General features: G+C 49.0%; 1 protein-coding gene across 1 annotated transcript in view; it reads right to left on the bottom strand.

Moving 5' to 3' along the window:
- Positions 1-6,144, bottom strand: part of MACROH2A2 (macroH2A.2 histone) — a 41,716-nt gene extending 35,572 nt beyond the window's left edge. Inside the window, exon 1 of the mRNA XM_080937965.1 lies at positions 6,030-6,144. The gene's annotated coding sequence lies outside the window, so the exon portion shown is untranslated. The remainder of the gene's footprint in view (positions 1-6,029) is intronic.
- Between the last annotated feature and the right edge of the window lie 9,496 nt (positions 6,145-15,640).

Genomic DNA, 15,640 nt, shown 5'->3' with positions numbered 1-15,640 from the left:
AAAGAAGCCATGGAGCTGGGGCCAGGGTCGGGGTTGAGTTTGAGGCTGGGGCTGGTAAAGGCACTTGATATCAAGCCTGGTGACTTGAGTCCATCTCTGGAGCCTACATGGTGGAAGAAGAGAAAGCTGTCCTCTGAACACTGACCTCTACACACACACACACACACACACACACACACACACACACACACACAGCCAGGTACATACCCACCCCAAATAAATGTTAAAAAAAGGAAAGGTGGTCAACCTTAAGCCTCCACACACACATACACCTACAAACATGTAACCACACATCACATGGATATACATGTAGAGTCCTAGGCCCAGGATTACTTGAATTGATTATCTCTTGATTGAAATTCTGCAAGAATAATCAATTTACAACTTTCCTGTGCTGATGGGGAACGCACTGGATTATCCTCTGACCTAAACATTTATGCCATCTATCCCGGAAGCCACTGGCTTGACCTCTCCATAGGTCACCGCCACTGGTTAATTTTATGCTTTACTGAGCAGCAAGGGTTGTGGAAAATATAAGTTACCTCGTTCTGTGCAAACATCGCTCACAGGATTGCTCAGAGAGCATGGGCCTGGGGTGCAGGTGAATTGGATTTGACCTTGTTATGCTTCTGCCCAATTCTCATGGAAACAACCAAAGTGAGGCAATTGGACTATATCCCTAGAATGACATCTCATACCCAGAAACAACCCTCAAACTTGAGGCAGACTGAGTGCTGTTGTTTTAGGATAAAATGTGTGTGTGTGTATCTGTCTGTCTATCATCTATCTATCTATTATCTTTCTATCTATCTTCTATCTACCTATGTATATTATGTAAAAAAATATGTATATATTATATAAAGGCTGGTAAGATGGCTCAGTGGGTAACGATACTTGGTACCAACTTAACAACCAGAGTATGACCCTTGGGACTCACATGGGAAAGGAGGTGGCTGACTATGGGAAGCTGTCCTCTGAACTCTGTAGGTATGTGTTCTACAAACTCAGTGGCACGTGTGTGCAATAGCACATGCACACTGGCGTCTACACCCGCATACACAGATACACACAGTGAATAAATGCTGAAAGTTATTTAAAAGGAAAAAGAGCAATCTAGTGAGTTTTGTAACATCGGGAAATCAGCTGAGGTGGTGTCCCTGGGCTGGTGGCACGTGGGTACGTCCGATCCCTATTTATGTCAAAGCGTGGGAATTTTGACCTGAATTACTTACTCCATTCAAGGCCCAAATTGGCAATGCCAGTCAAATAAATCTGGCAAAGTATGACGGATGCCTGGATGGGTAAAGGAACATCGAGGGCTTTGGAGACAGCACCAGATTCATCTCACTTAATACTCCGAGACACAACAGTTTAAAGCACAGTGATTCGTGCCCCCATCAGTCTCTTTATCTTTCGTTTGTCACGGCATGGGAGGGGTTTCTTGGCAGAGAAATTAATGTGATTAAGTTTTATAAATAAAAAAATAAAATGCATGTAAAATATAAAAATGTTCATACTTCAAAAAAATTTTTTAAAAAACATCTGCAGAAGTCAACCCAGAATCATAGAGTGCTGGGCTGGGAGAGCTTTCTTCTTTAATAGATGGGTAGAGAAAGCTGGCAGGCTTCCTGGGCTGGAGTCCCTTGGCACCTCCTCAGCCTTTGCTTTCTTTTCTGAAGGACAGGGATAGTAACACAGGGGTAGTATCTGTGGCGCCGTGGTCAGAACTAAGTGCGTTCATTCACATCAAGTTATCAGAATAGAACCTGGCTGGAAGTACACATGTAATCAAACACAAACTTTTAAGTTGTTGCGTTTCAATTATTACTCCGTCTCTCTGTCTGTCCATCCACCCACCCACCCACCCACCCACCCATCTATCCATCTTCTATCTATCCATCCATCCCTCCACTCACCCATTTATCTGTCTGTCTATCCATCTATCTATCTATCCATCCATCCATCCATCCATCCATCCATCCATCCATCCATCTATCTATCTATCTATCTATCTATCTATCTATCTATCTATCACTGTGTGCATTCATGCATGTATCTACCACAGGACTCACGTGGAGCACAGAGGATCGCCTGCAGGACCAGGGTCTCCACCACCACAAAATCAGTCAGGTGACCATATTTGGTAGCACACTCTTTATCACTGAGCTGACTCACTGGCCCTCATCATGAACTCTTTGATTTAGTTCTTCAAAGGAAGCCATTACAAAAAAAAATTAGATTATGCTTCTTTATTCATGAATGTGTGTGTGCACATGCATGTGTGTGTGTGTAACCTGGGGATTTGGGAGGTAGAAGGGGGAGGATCAGGGATTCAAGACCATTCTGGAAGATCATTCTTGGCCAGAGTTCAAGGTCAGCCTGGGCTAAAACAAAAGAAACACCTACTACCCTTTTCTCCTTTCTTATTTCCTGCCTCCTCCTAAGCGTCCCATGGACCGGAACGTTGAAAACCATTGTGAGCATTCTTTTAGTTCATCCTTCAAAGGGAAGCTGGAAGTCTAGGCCTGAACTCAGCCTTGCTAGGATGCCACATAAAATCCTTGGAGATGGAGGAGGAGAGGGACCACTTCTTGCCTTGTCTCTCAGCCACTTCCATCCAATCCTCCCAACTTCTCTAGCAAGCCTAGCCCTGCTCCTCCCTTCCAGTCTGAAATCCTCTCCTCCTTTAAAACTTTTGGCACTGGGGGGGGGGGTCATCCCTGTTATCCTGTATCATTTCCAAATGACTCGCTGCATGAACCAGGCCAAGCAGTTCACAGACTGACCGGTGCACACAACGCCAAAGGTCACAGCAGCCACAGCAGCTGTGATCCAAAGCTCTCCTAAGCCCTTTGACAGTCTTTTTCACCCTTTCTACCCATTGCCATGGTTTTTCATTTGTAGAGAGCTACAGTTTATCTTTTTTGTGTGTCTGCATTTCCCCCCCCCTTCTTTCCTTATTGATAGCATGCGTTGGTGATCTTTCCCTAAATACACACACTGACTTTATTCTTTTTAATGGCGGTCTCATATTCCAAAATGTAGGTGTGAGGGATTATGTAGCATTTCTTACTATTGGCTGTTACCAGGAGTTGAAACTACCAAATTTCTGCCATGAACTCTGCACATACAGGGCTCACTGTCAGCTTTAGTAAGTAGGATATAGAGTAAGAAACGGAATGCTAGAGAGACGGCTTAGGGGTAGAGATGCTTGCTTGCTGTCAAGCCTGAGAACCTGAACCCAGGACCCACAAGGTGGAAGGAAAGAACCAATTTCAGCAAGCTGCCCTCTGACCCTCACCCTCAGGCCACACACACAATAAGTAAATATAACAGTATCAGAAAAAAACAAACAAACTGCCACTTTATAGCATGTGCCTATTATATATTTAGTAGTGCCAACCTCAGGGCTAGAGAGATGGCTCCTTGGGCAAACGTGCTTGCCACTGAAGCATGAGAACCTGAATTCAAATCTTTGAACCCACCGCAAAGCCTGATGCGTAGAGAGAGCATCTGCGCCCCCAGCAGCCCTTCAGACAGATTTCAGCCACAGTCAGAATTGTCAGAAGCAGAACTGTCGGAATCTGGCCTGGCCTATGTGAAGGATAAAAACAGCAAAGAGACCCAGTCTCAAAGAAGGTCTGGACTGATCCCTGGGGTTGTCCTCTGACCTCCGTATGGGCGTTATGGCGCATGCATCCTTAACCGAGCCGTAAAAACCAGTGCCTACCTACCATGCAGTCTTTGTCCACGGGCACACACCCCTAGGCAGTTTCCCAGTTCCCCAGGAGCATAAGTGATAACACCTTTACCCTTCCCCACCCACCCCCACCCCGTGTCAGCTGCATTTTTATTTGAGCATCTCCCAGGCCTAAAGTGGGATGCTCATAGAGTGGAACCCTGATTCCCTCAAACCCGTGTTGCTCTCTCTGCCTGGAGTTCATGCTCAGTGAACGCTGGCTGGCTGATCCCTAGCAGATCATCTGTCCTGTGCTCTTCTCTACAACACACACGTTTCAAAGGCGCTTATCAAGACGGCAACTAACTTTATGGCTATTTCTTACGAATAAAGAAACAGTCTTAAGAGAATTCAAGTTTTTCACCGGCCTCTCCGTGGGTGTCCAGAGATCTTCCATTTAAAGCTGTCTGCCACAGAATTCACCTCCTTCCTTGGCAGGGGGTAAAGAAAACAGGGTTTGGTTGTCTGGGGCCATAGTCAGCAGGGGGCCGACTTGGGCTGTGGCACAGCAGGCCATAGGCACCCCACAAGCCCCGTATCAAGGAGGACTACGGATAGGCTCAGAATCTTTCTGGACCCCCAGAGGTAAGTAGATTCTTTGCACGGAGCTCTGAAATAGCAGAAACTGAATTACAGCTAACGGTTAACGAGTGGATGGATCCAGGCAGAGCCACGGTGACGGTAGAGCAAACTGGAGGAGAGAAAGACAGTTTTTAAAGAGGGAATCTGGATCTTGCTGGTATGAGTTATTTTATCAAGATACAATTTCCTACAGAGGGATTCCAGTGATTGAGTTCCTGCATCTCACTGTTTCCGAAAGCTCCAAGGCACTGTCTTGCAGGTCCTGGAGTTCTGAGCATTTACTTGTGAGAGTTCTCTATGGTGTGGCAGAAGGAGCGGACTGGGGACTACGCACAGTTTTATTTGTTTTGAGACCATATAAGCGAAGACATTTTGCTCTGAATAAGGTTTTCTATCCCCGCCCCCACTGAATAGTTTTTATTCAACACAAACAGACGATGAACCAAGACTGCTGTTCCTCATAGGACAGCTCTCGCCCTGGGGCTTCTGGGGTATATGGCTTCTTGCTATGATTTCCTCTGAAGCTAGGATTTCCAGTTCACCTGGAGAACTGCTTTCCAGTCTGGGCTAGCCCAGACCAGTTCCCACTACATCTGTCCACTCTTTGGTTTTTCCACTGGCCCCTTTCACACTTCCCTCACCCAAGAGAAGCACGGGTCCAAATGCTGCAGCAATGGCCAGACCTGAAAAGGGCCCACCCATGGACCATTTGAAGCCCAGGCACAATCAGTAATGCTGAGCTCCTGGCTCAGTTGGCGTTGGGGGGAGGGCGGGGGTGGGGTTCGATGCCCCTTTGGCCATTGTTGAGAGGAACAAAGAGGGCAGGAGCTGAGGGCGCCCCCATGAGGAAAGACATGGAAAGCCACTCTGGGGAGTCATCCTAGGTTAGCGGGGCTGGCAAGCGGTGCACTTGGATGGCGCTCTGGCAACCCGGGAGGCAGAGCTGACTCCTACCCGCGGCAGCGGCTGCTGCTGCCTTTTCCTGACTTGACTTTGATTCCCTTCTTCTTGATATTACTATTGTTATTGTTATTTTCCCGCGCAAATTAAGCAGCTGGGACTGTTAGGTCGAGCCGCCCAGGGGCCGCCATTTGTAGGTAGAAATAACCGATCGCCCCGGAAAGGGAACCCGAGGGGAGTGCTCGGCCCCGCGTCCTCCTCCTCCGCGGCGCCCGCAGCATCCCGGCTCCGCGCCCGCGCCGCCCCGGCGTCTCTGCGTCCTCCTCCATTGTCAGCCCCGCGCCCAGCTCGGCATCCCGGAGGCCCTGGTCGCGCGCCCTCGGCCTAGACGAGCCAGCGTCCCCCTCCCGGTCCCCTCGGCGCCCGAACGCCTCCCTCCTCCCTCCCCGCGCCCCGAGCTCCACATCCTCGAAGCCCTGGGCTCCCGGCACCGCCAGTCCGGCCGCGGGACCCCGCATTTCTGCATCCTCCTTGCTTGGCCCAGGGTGCCCGGGCTGCTCGCCAGCGGCGGGCATTGCTCGGCGTCTTCGGCAAACCCCTCTTTTTATCTCCCGAGGAAGCAAGTTGGACAGATCGATTTATTAATTTTTGTGGCAGAGGTGGGTCGGTGACCGGGGTGCGCCCGCAGGGCTGCAGCGGGGAGGCGCCGTGTCTCCCTTCGGCCCCTGCACTGCCCGTGCAAGAGGGTTTTGTTTCCAGACCCCGGCGCCCCCCCAAAACAATGATGCCACGGGCATGGCGGGCTCACCTGGTGCTGCACAGCGGGCTCCGGGCGCCCGGCGGCCTAGTGCGCGGCAATCCCGGCCACAGGTTCGGCCCGCGTGCCGCCGGTGCCGGGCAGGACCCTGTCTTTCTTGGGGTTGTATCTGTGCGTGTCAATGGCGGCAAGCGGCAGTTCTCCGGGCCGCGGATAGTAGCGGGGGGAGGAGGAGGAGGGAGAAGGGATTGCTCCTTCTCCACATAACCACCTCTAGGAGGAGTCGCTCAGCCTCATCCCCCGCCAGCCCAGGCTCCGCGACGGGTCCGGGGGCTTTCGTGGGGCTTGATGAGCTATTGTCCTTCTGCAGTGGAACCACCGGGCCTGCGCCTCGCGGAGCTGTTGGCTGCGAAGATCCCGCTTCCCTAGAGCCCCGCACGGAGGCCTTGTGGTCACCAACCACAGGCTCCAGATAGACGGACCCACCTTTGCTGGGAGAAAGAGGTGTGGGCGTTTCTCTGCCCGTTACGGGATGAGGAGGTGAACTGGGGTGGGGTGGGGGAGCCACCTTGGACGCAGCCCTGACCTAAAAATATTACCAAACACATTACTGTGTCTCGCACGGGGCCAAAGGAACAGAGAATTTATACTCGCTATCTGCTGTGTGGTGATGGAGATCCAGATGTGCGTCTTGGTGGATGAAGGCCGTGTGCCCCAGCATCATTTAAACATTGGGTTGCTTTAATTTGCCATCTCCCAACGGTTACTGAGGTTAAGCACAAAGAGAGTGTCTGAAAAACGCAATTTTTATTCGTTTCTTTAAAATTCATTGTGATGGCGGCTCAGTGGACATATCAGGTGACACCGGGCATGTGTAGTTGCTTGGTCCCTGATGAAAAACCATGCTGACTTTTACAGGGTGAAGTCTGTCAAGGGCACATGGCTCTAGGGCCAGTCACTGTAAGCATTTAACTTGAATGGACCGTCCATGTTGCCTCAGATTTCTCCTGGATGAATCAGAGGACTTAGAGAGAACCTTTTGATCTCTGGGGGGAAAAAAGTGAAGCCGAAATCTTCAGCATTGACCGAATGGCTGTTGCTCAAACTCATGACCTTTTGTGTGTATGCTTGCTGCTACAAACTATACTTGTATCTATATAAACAGTGGGGGACTTTGGGGGTCACCGTAGGCCTGTGATTGCCTGAGTGAAGAGAAGTTTAACTACCCACCACCCTCGCCATCTTACCGAGCCGGCAGCTGGCGTTTACAGACAGCGCTTTCCATTGAAAATGTGTATTTTAAGCCCAAGAGTTTTGCTGAGATCCAGCCATCTCTTCTGCTCTGCCTGCAAGCCATACAGGGTTCATTTTGCTGTAAGCGTAGCTCCCGCGGCTGGGTACCACAGTCTGAGAGGGAGGATGGCCTCGAGTCTCCTTCATGAACCCTTGATGCTTTCTGTGGATGACCCTCCTGCCTTTTGTTCTGGAAATCCTTACAGGCCAGAGGCCCTGAGAGGATACAGTCCTCTTCTCGGAGACGTGTGTTTAAATGGTTTCAAATGGCCACCGGAGATGTCTCCTAGTGACATGTCAGCACGCTCCGAGAGGGAGCGCCTATCTTAGTAAAAGTAAAATAAAACACAACTATCAGAAAATTGAAACACAAAAGTCTTCAGGCCAGCACTCATGATAGTTCTAGTACCTTGTAGGAGAACTTGACAATCACTCCCAGGCCACCGTCAGCCAGCCTCAGGGAAATGTAATGAATTGTTCATTGGCACGTAATAGTCAATATTCTCTGTAATTTCTACTAAAAATGGTATATGTGGTTAGGCATGGTGGCACATGCCTTTAATCCTAGCACTTGGAAGGTAGAGGCAAGTGGATCTCTGTGAGTTCAAGGCCAGCCTGGAGACCTTGTTTCCAAAAGGAAAAAAAAAAGCCATTTTAATTTTTTTTCTTCTTTCTTTCTAACCTTTATATCTGAGACAAGGACAACGTAGCCCTGGTGACTTAGAGATTGACACGTAGACCAGGCTGTCTTCAAAGCTGCCTTCCTCTGCCTTCGGAGTGCTAGGGTCAAAACGTGAGCCACCATGCCTGACTTCCTTTTCTCTTCTTTCCTTTCTTTTGACATGGTCTCAAGTAGCTCCGGCTAGCCCTGTCCTTGCTATGTGGCTAAGGAGGGCCTTGAACTCTTGATCCTTCTGTCTGAAAATTCAGGGGTTACAGGCTGGATCTGTCTGACTCCTCTGTAACTTGTCTCAACTAGTATCCTATTATGTAGGATGCAGGGAAAGGATGCTGCTGAGAAGTGTTACTCAAGCACCCCCCCTTTCATTCTGGCAGTTTCTGCAAATACAGAGGCTCCTCCCATTTAAGGTGGGGTTACATCCCTGTGAACCCAGTATAAGCCGATTAAGACTTTAAGGCTACGCACAGTGCCATATTGCTAACCTTTCGTGCCCTGCTCACCTGGCTGACTGGGAGTAATGGCTCCTCGCCCCTCCCAGCACCCCAAAAGATGCGCACCACCACACATCACCTTTACAGAAGTGGAGGTTCCAAACTTCAGGAATGGCTTCTACTGGATGCTATTGCTCTCAGGCAATGGTAAAGCTGAGAAATTGGAAGTCAGGGACCAGCTGAAAATGATGCAGTCACTTGGAACATGTGTGTGTGTGTGTGTGTGTGTGTGTGAGAGAGAGAGAGAGAGAGAGAGAGAGAGAGAGAGAGAGAGAGATATGGTGGTCATCAACTTCATAATGTGCTGTGTTTATCAGCAGAATCAAAACTTCATAAATCAAAACTTGAACAGATGTAATGGCCCAGTCAAGGCCACCCAACAAAGCTTTCATAGTATGTGGAGATACCCAGCCAATACAGTCTCTACCAGCGCCAGAATTTTCAGGAAATATCGGGGACAAATGTACAACTTCCAATGTGCAGATGGGGTTCAACAGCTCATAATATTAGGGGCTTTTAACACAGAACCACAAATCTACCACTGAGAGGTATCTACTATTGTTTAGAGTGGTTTCCTGCCAAGGGAGACATTCTTTCCAAAGGCTGAGCTGGGGGCGCTGAAGAGGGGGCTCATCAGACTCAGAGAGTAAACAAACCTGACATGTCTGGGAAATTTGAAACTTACAAGATTCAGCAAGGCCTCTCTCCAAGGTTACAGAAACTGAACAACTTTGGGACAGGAGACACTGACCAGTGCTTTTCAGAGATACTTTCTGACCTTTTGTGCTGCCTACACGTCGGGCAGAGAGCTCTAGGGCTGTAGGCTTGTGAGCCCTCACTGGTGTGGGGTGGACTTTTTGGTGATGTAGCTGCTTTTGAGTCAGGTTCTATATGTACTTGCCACCCATACTCCTGTTAAGTGACCCCCAACAAAAGCTCATTTGTTCACCAAGCTTGACTTTGGTGTAATTGTTACTTTGATCTGTGGTGGGTTCCCTTCCTGGGATGAATAGACACCTACTGCCCTGAGAGAGAGAGAGAGAGAGAGAGAGAGAGAGAGAGAGAGAGAGAGAGAGAGAGAGAGAGAGTTTTGTGTCTCCCCAGGAAAATTCACACAAAAGTGTATGACTAAGTTACATTTAAAATCCTCAGGGATGTGGCCCAATGGTAGAATGCTTGCTCATCTTGCCCGAGGCCCTGGGCTCACTCCTCCCCCCACCTCGAGCAACCCAGTGCTACAAAACCACAGGACAATTACTTGTTGATGGGGTCATAAATTTAAATCTAGAGGGCAGACTAGCTCAGGGAGCCTCCTGTCAAGGAAGGTGTGGAGTCAGAAATAAAGAGAGCACATACTTGCTGGCTCTGTGTTAGTTGTACTGAGCTGTGCACTGCACCTATGCTAACTCCCTTGATCCTTTCCACCAGGGACGTCCCTTCCAGGAGAGAAAAACTAAGGCAGAGTAGGTGAGAGATAACATCTGATTCATACTTTGTTACTACCTTAACTGGAGGTCAGGGGAGTTTTGCACTCGATCAACAGCTCTTGGACCCCTCCCAACCTGTATCCTCAAGATTAGGCAGTCAGCCTAATGGTAGGCGGTGGGTTGCTGACAGTTTTTCACTGGGAACATTTTCTTAACCCTTGACCTGTGTGTGTATAATGTGATGAATCCATGTATTGATTCTGAGTTGAGGCCATTAGTGATTGGGATGTGTAGGGTAGAGAGCCAAGGAAAAATATCCTGCCCCTGGCTTGACCCTGAGTTCAAAGACTTGGTGTTGGTTGTTCATGCCAACTCAAGGGGCAGTGGTGGCTTTCCCTGCCACATACAGAGATTCTTCATGTAGACCTCACCCCTGAAGCCCTCCAACTACCAGGCTTCACTCCCACACTACTCTGGTGGCCAGGCTTGGGGGATGAGTGGCCAGCTCCCAACCCCCAGGAGCTCCAATGACCAGGCCCAATCCCCAGACTTTCCTGAAGTTAGCTATTCCCAGCAACCTCCTACCCCACCCCCAACCCCCAGAGTGGCCAGGCCCTGCCCTACAGAAAAACAAAATCCCACCAATCCCTGAGTCTGTCTCACAATCAGGCCACATAATCCTTCCAATCCCAGGCCACCTTGGAAAGCTCCGGCTCTGCCCCAAGAAACACTATATAAATCTTGTCTACAGCTCAGTTCTCTGTTGCTTCTCACCTGAGCAGAGGTGATCACGCTTCTGTTTTTTTTTCTCTCTCCCAATAAACCTTTTGTTTGAGATTTGCTGTGCAGTGTGACTTTGTGATATTCACTGGCTCCAATGGCCAGGATTCCTTTCCTATATGAGCTGCAGCACTTAGACTTGGAAATCCCTGCCTCCCCTTCATAGTTTAACAGAAACAATGTTTCAGTGTTATCTGTCAAGCAATGCTTTCCCCTAAGCCCTACTTTCCCACTAGCCCACAGCGCATACTCCATAGATCCTGCAAAAACCCATCCCTCTGCCCAGTCCTTTGCCATCTCTTTTCCTGTTCAGAGGCAGCTGCCATTCTATTCTTCCCAATACACCTCTTGTGTGAGGTTGGCTTCGTGGTGTGACTTTGTGGTATTGCTTGGCTCCCGATTTGCCAAGACACCCTTGTGCCAGGAAAAAAGCTGGGCTGTGACTCACAGGATCTCCTGGTGCCTTGTGACTCTTCTTGGGGTCTGAGCTTGCCTTGGTTTGGGTTTTATTGCTGTGAAGAGACACCATGATCAAGACAACTCTGATGAAGGCAGATGTTTAATTGGGGATGGCTTATAGTTTCAGAGGTCAGTCCATTAACATCATGGTAGGAAGCATGTCCACGCAAATGTGTGGAGGAGCTGAGAGTTTCACATTTTGATCCAAAGGTAGCCAGGAGATGACTGTCTCCCAGGCAGCTAGAAGGAGGGTCTCAAAGACAACCCTTACAGTGACATACTTCCTCCAACAAGGGCACATCTACTCCAATAAGACCATGCCCACTCCAACAAGGCCACACCTCTTAATGGTACCACTCCCTGGGCCAAGCATATTCAAACCACCACAGAGCTCCACTAGGATGCTATCCCTCATCTCCAGTCCACCTGCAACAAACTCACTGTCTGGCTCCTTGATAGCTCCACACTCCATCCACAAGCAGTAGTTGGTTAAGTTCCCCCTTCAGTCAGTGTGAACACTCCTGTGAATCCGAGGAAGTGACCACTGAGCTTCCCGCACCCCTCCCATACTCTTGGAGGTGGTCATCTGTCAGTCTGAGTACCTGGTGCTGTTAGCCTCTGGTCCCGCTGGAATGGCCAAAGAGTCACAGCTCCCTGAGGAGAAGCCAGAGCAAGGCAGGCTGCTGGGCTTCTTTCTTGGCTGCCACTATGCTGGAATAGGCAGCAAGACACAGCAGGCAGCGAGGGGCTAAGATTGTGACAGATAGGACCTTGTAAACATTTGGGGGTGGGCTGGGATCTAGAGGCAGATGTTTTCTATTGGCTTGTTCTGAGATGTCACTGATACCTCATTTGCATGTGGTGTTGTGTCACCTGTTCCAGGACAGGAACCTGGTTGGGAGTAGATTTAAACACCTTTTGTTCTCAATTACGAGAATCACTGGGGTTCCTGAATCCACTTGACCTTACCAGGTTTTCTGGTGGCACGGTCCACTGCCCCACAGTCATCTTCACCAACTCCATCATTCCCCACCCTTGGCACTGCGATCCTGCAGCTTCCTCTGGGCTCTTGTGACTCTTTGCTCCCTATTCCCTTTGCTGTTTTCCCCTCCCAGATGCCTGTAGTCCCACAGTTTCTCCATGCCCTGTGGATTTTATGATATGATTGGGCCCCATTCCTCATCCCTGTGGATGAGACCTTGTTCCTGAACTAGGTTTCTCATCACCTTCTGGGAAGCCTTCAGGCCTCATCAAAAGCCCTGGTACCAGGCATCAAGTCTCCTTGGGCTGTTAGCTCTGAACTCTGTTGAGTGCTGTGATGACCCATTAAATGGCCTGGTCTTTGTTTGATCCTCCCTGAGTCCTCCTTTAAGTTCCCCATTTCCCTTCTCATCCAGCTGTCAATATAACCTCTCATTCCCCCTTGGGATGCCTCTTTACCTGGCACCTGACCTGAAGGTCCCCAGACTGATTCACTTTTGCAGTCAAATTTGACCTTAGTATCCCTTAGATAGCCAACCCAAATGGCCTTCTAGGTCCCAATATTATTCTGGACCTTTAGAACTCCTAGGAGCAGTCAGGGAAATGGGAAGAAATTCCCTAAGCCCAAGCTTCCTCTTACCTCTGATCCAAACTCTTTCTCTGGCTTAATCTGGCCATGTTTTTCCCTTTTCCAGAAGTTGCTAGGGTGGACAGCCTGCTCAGGGTACACGTCCCCTTCTCATTAAGCAAACTCTCAAATAGAAAAGTGACTGAGGGGTGGGGGACTGGAGAGATGGTTCAATCGTTAAGAGCACTGACTGCTCTTCCAGAGGTCCTGAGTTCATTTTCCAGCAACCACACAGTGGCTCACCACCATCTGTAATGGGGATTCGATGCCCTCTTCTGGTGTGTCTGAAGACAACACTGTCATATACATTAAATAAATACATCTTTAATAAAAATAATTAGCTAATCTTATAAAGAAAAAAAGAAAGTGACTGGGGTCTTACAGGCTAATTCCTCTATCTTCATTAAAGAATTCAGAGAACAGCGCTCTGGAGGTCCCGTGAATCTGTGTCCTGCTTCAACAGTGTTTGGATGGAACAGACATGGGGACTACCACTTTATTACCTTCCAGTCGCCTTATGAGTCTCTCTAGTCGTCGCCTCCGGGACCATCTCCTTGCTCCTAGGACCACCCAGCACCATCTTTGGGTTAGCCCCATACTCCAGATCAGCCATGAGCTCTCAGATTCGTCAAAATTATTCCACCAAAGTGGAAGCTGCCGTGAACCTCCTGGTCAACTTGTACCTGTAAGCCTCCTACACCCACCTTTCTCTGGGCTTCTCTTTTGATTGGGGAGACGTGGCTTTGGGGGGTGTTGGTCACTTCTTCCACGAGGTTGCAGAACGACTGGGGGGGGGCTGCACTTTTTCAGGATGCGCAGAAATCATCTCAAGATGAATGGGGTAAAACCCAGCAGGCCATGGAAGCCTCCAATGTATTACCCAATCTTACAAGCTCAACATTCCTGACATTCCTATGATTCTCACCAATAACCTTCTTCCCCAAGGAACAGACTAGGGCACACCCAGAAAGTTCACCAAACTAACGTGCCTATCCAGTTGAGGTCAAGGTGATCTGTGACTGGACCCTGAATAGAACTACAATACCCCAAGGGACATCCTAGCTAGGGATCAGATTTATAACTTGCCTCCTGACTGGTCTCCGTAAGGCTGCCCTTAAGGCAATAAATTATGAAAAAAGCCAAAGAGGAAGTCATCCAGAACACAGAGGCCCATCTCAGTTCCTAGACCACCTTGTTCCTAATGCCCTGTTACAATGTGCCAGTCTGGATCCTGAGGGTCCCAGATGGAATAGAACTCCTTACGACCTTCCAGACTTTCCCTGACATTAGGGCCAAACTCAAACACCCGGAGAAGGGACCCCTGACTCCACAGGCAGTTTGAGCACTGGCCTTTAAGGTGTACCATGGGAGAGATGATAAAGCCTGAAAACAAAGATGCCTGATACTGACTAAGGCCTTTCAGCTGGGCGTAGCAACTTCTCAGGCCATCTCATCCTGAGAACTTCTGGGTCCCTGTTTCAAATGCAGTCAGGAATGTCACTGGGCCTGGACCTTCACAAGCCCTCACAATCTACCTTGACTGTGTCTAAAGTGCCATCGAAAGGGACAATGGGCTTTTGACTGCCCCCATGTGCCTCATGGCATGTGGACATCAGGCCCAGATTGTCCTCTATTTGACTTCTTAGGCATGGACAACCGAGGGAGTCCAGGCTTCCTGGGCCAGACATCTGCCATTTTCAACACGGAATCTCATGTAGTCATCATGGTATGAGGGAAACCTATCTCCTTTCTTCTGGACCCCTTCTTGCTCCTGAATGAGTTTTTGGAACCCACATCCTCTTCTCATTACCAGATTTTCTGGGTAGAGAAATGACCTTGTCAACCTCATCAACCCCCATCACTTACTTTAGGGTTATCCCCTTTGCCTACCCCTTCCTAGTGGTACCAACTTGTTCCATGCTCTTCCCTGGGAAGCATCTTCTAGCCAAACTGGGAGCCTCTCTTTCCTTTGCTACCCCCATCCACTTGACCCTAGGCTTGCCCATTGTTCTCCTCCTTCCTCTCCTCCAGATCACTCACTCTGACACACCTTTTCCCTTGCTGGCCTCCCCGGTGCTTTCCCAAGTATGGGACACTCAAAACTCCTTTATAGACAAACATCATTGCTGTCTCAGCATCCAACTACAAAACCCTTTCAACCCTATTCAAGGAAAAAAGCAAGATGTTACCCAGCACCTGGTTCTGGTTATTTGGAAAGTTTTCTCTGTTTTGTGAGTACGGATGGGTCTGTGTTTTCTGGTGTGTCTTTGAGTCTTATCACAAATGTGGGAGCCGAGACAGAAGTGGTTCAGGCTCAGTTGAACGAATGAATGAATAAGTAAATGAATGAATGACGGTGCCTATTGCTTGTTTTGCTTCTGACTGGTCTCCTTTGAGAATGTGAGCTTTCTGTGCTTTGTGGTTTTGATATTGCTTTGCCACAGCCAGCTGCCAATCACCTCTGATGCCACTTTCCATGGCCTGCTTTGATGGCTGGAGCTCAGAATTTAAAAAGGGAAAGCTTAAGTAAGTTCTGAGAGTCTAAGGAAACGTCTGAGGTGAAAGCTAGTGCTTTATGGTATCTAAATGCAAGATGTAAAGGTAGAAGGCAGTAATATAAGGTAGTGAAAAAGATTCCAGATTTTTCTCCCCTTCTGTTTTGAAGGTTCAGAGTTTTAACGTTGACCAATGGAGTTCTGATAAGCCAGGAAAGCACGGACTACTATTACCAGTCACAAGCTCGAGTGTTGAAATATCCTCTGGTTGTCTTCTGAGTACAGGCTTAACTGTGCTTCCCGTCATGCTAAAAGCATCTCTGTCCAATCTAGAGCCCAGCTCTTTGGGCGAAGGAAAACATGCTGATGCTTCTAACCCAAAGCTTCTGCTACGACTCAAAGGCCTGACGCTTTAGCTGTGCTTTC

Source organism: Micromys minutus, assembly GCF_963924665.1.
Source record: "Micromys minutus genome assembly, chromosome: 25".
Taxonomy (NCBI): domain Eukaryota; kingdom Metazoa; phylum Chordata; class Mammalia; order Rodentia; family Muridae; genus Micromys; species Micromys minutus.
The sequence above is the reverse complement of the archived record's forward strand: the minus strand, read 5'-3'. Positions and strand labels throughout refer to the sequence as shown.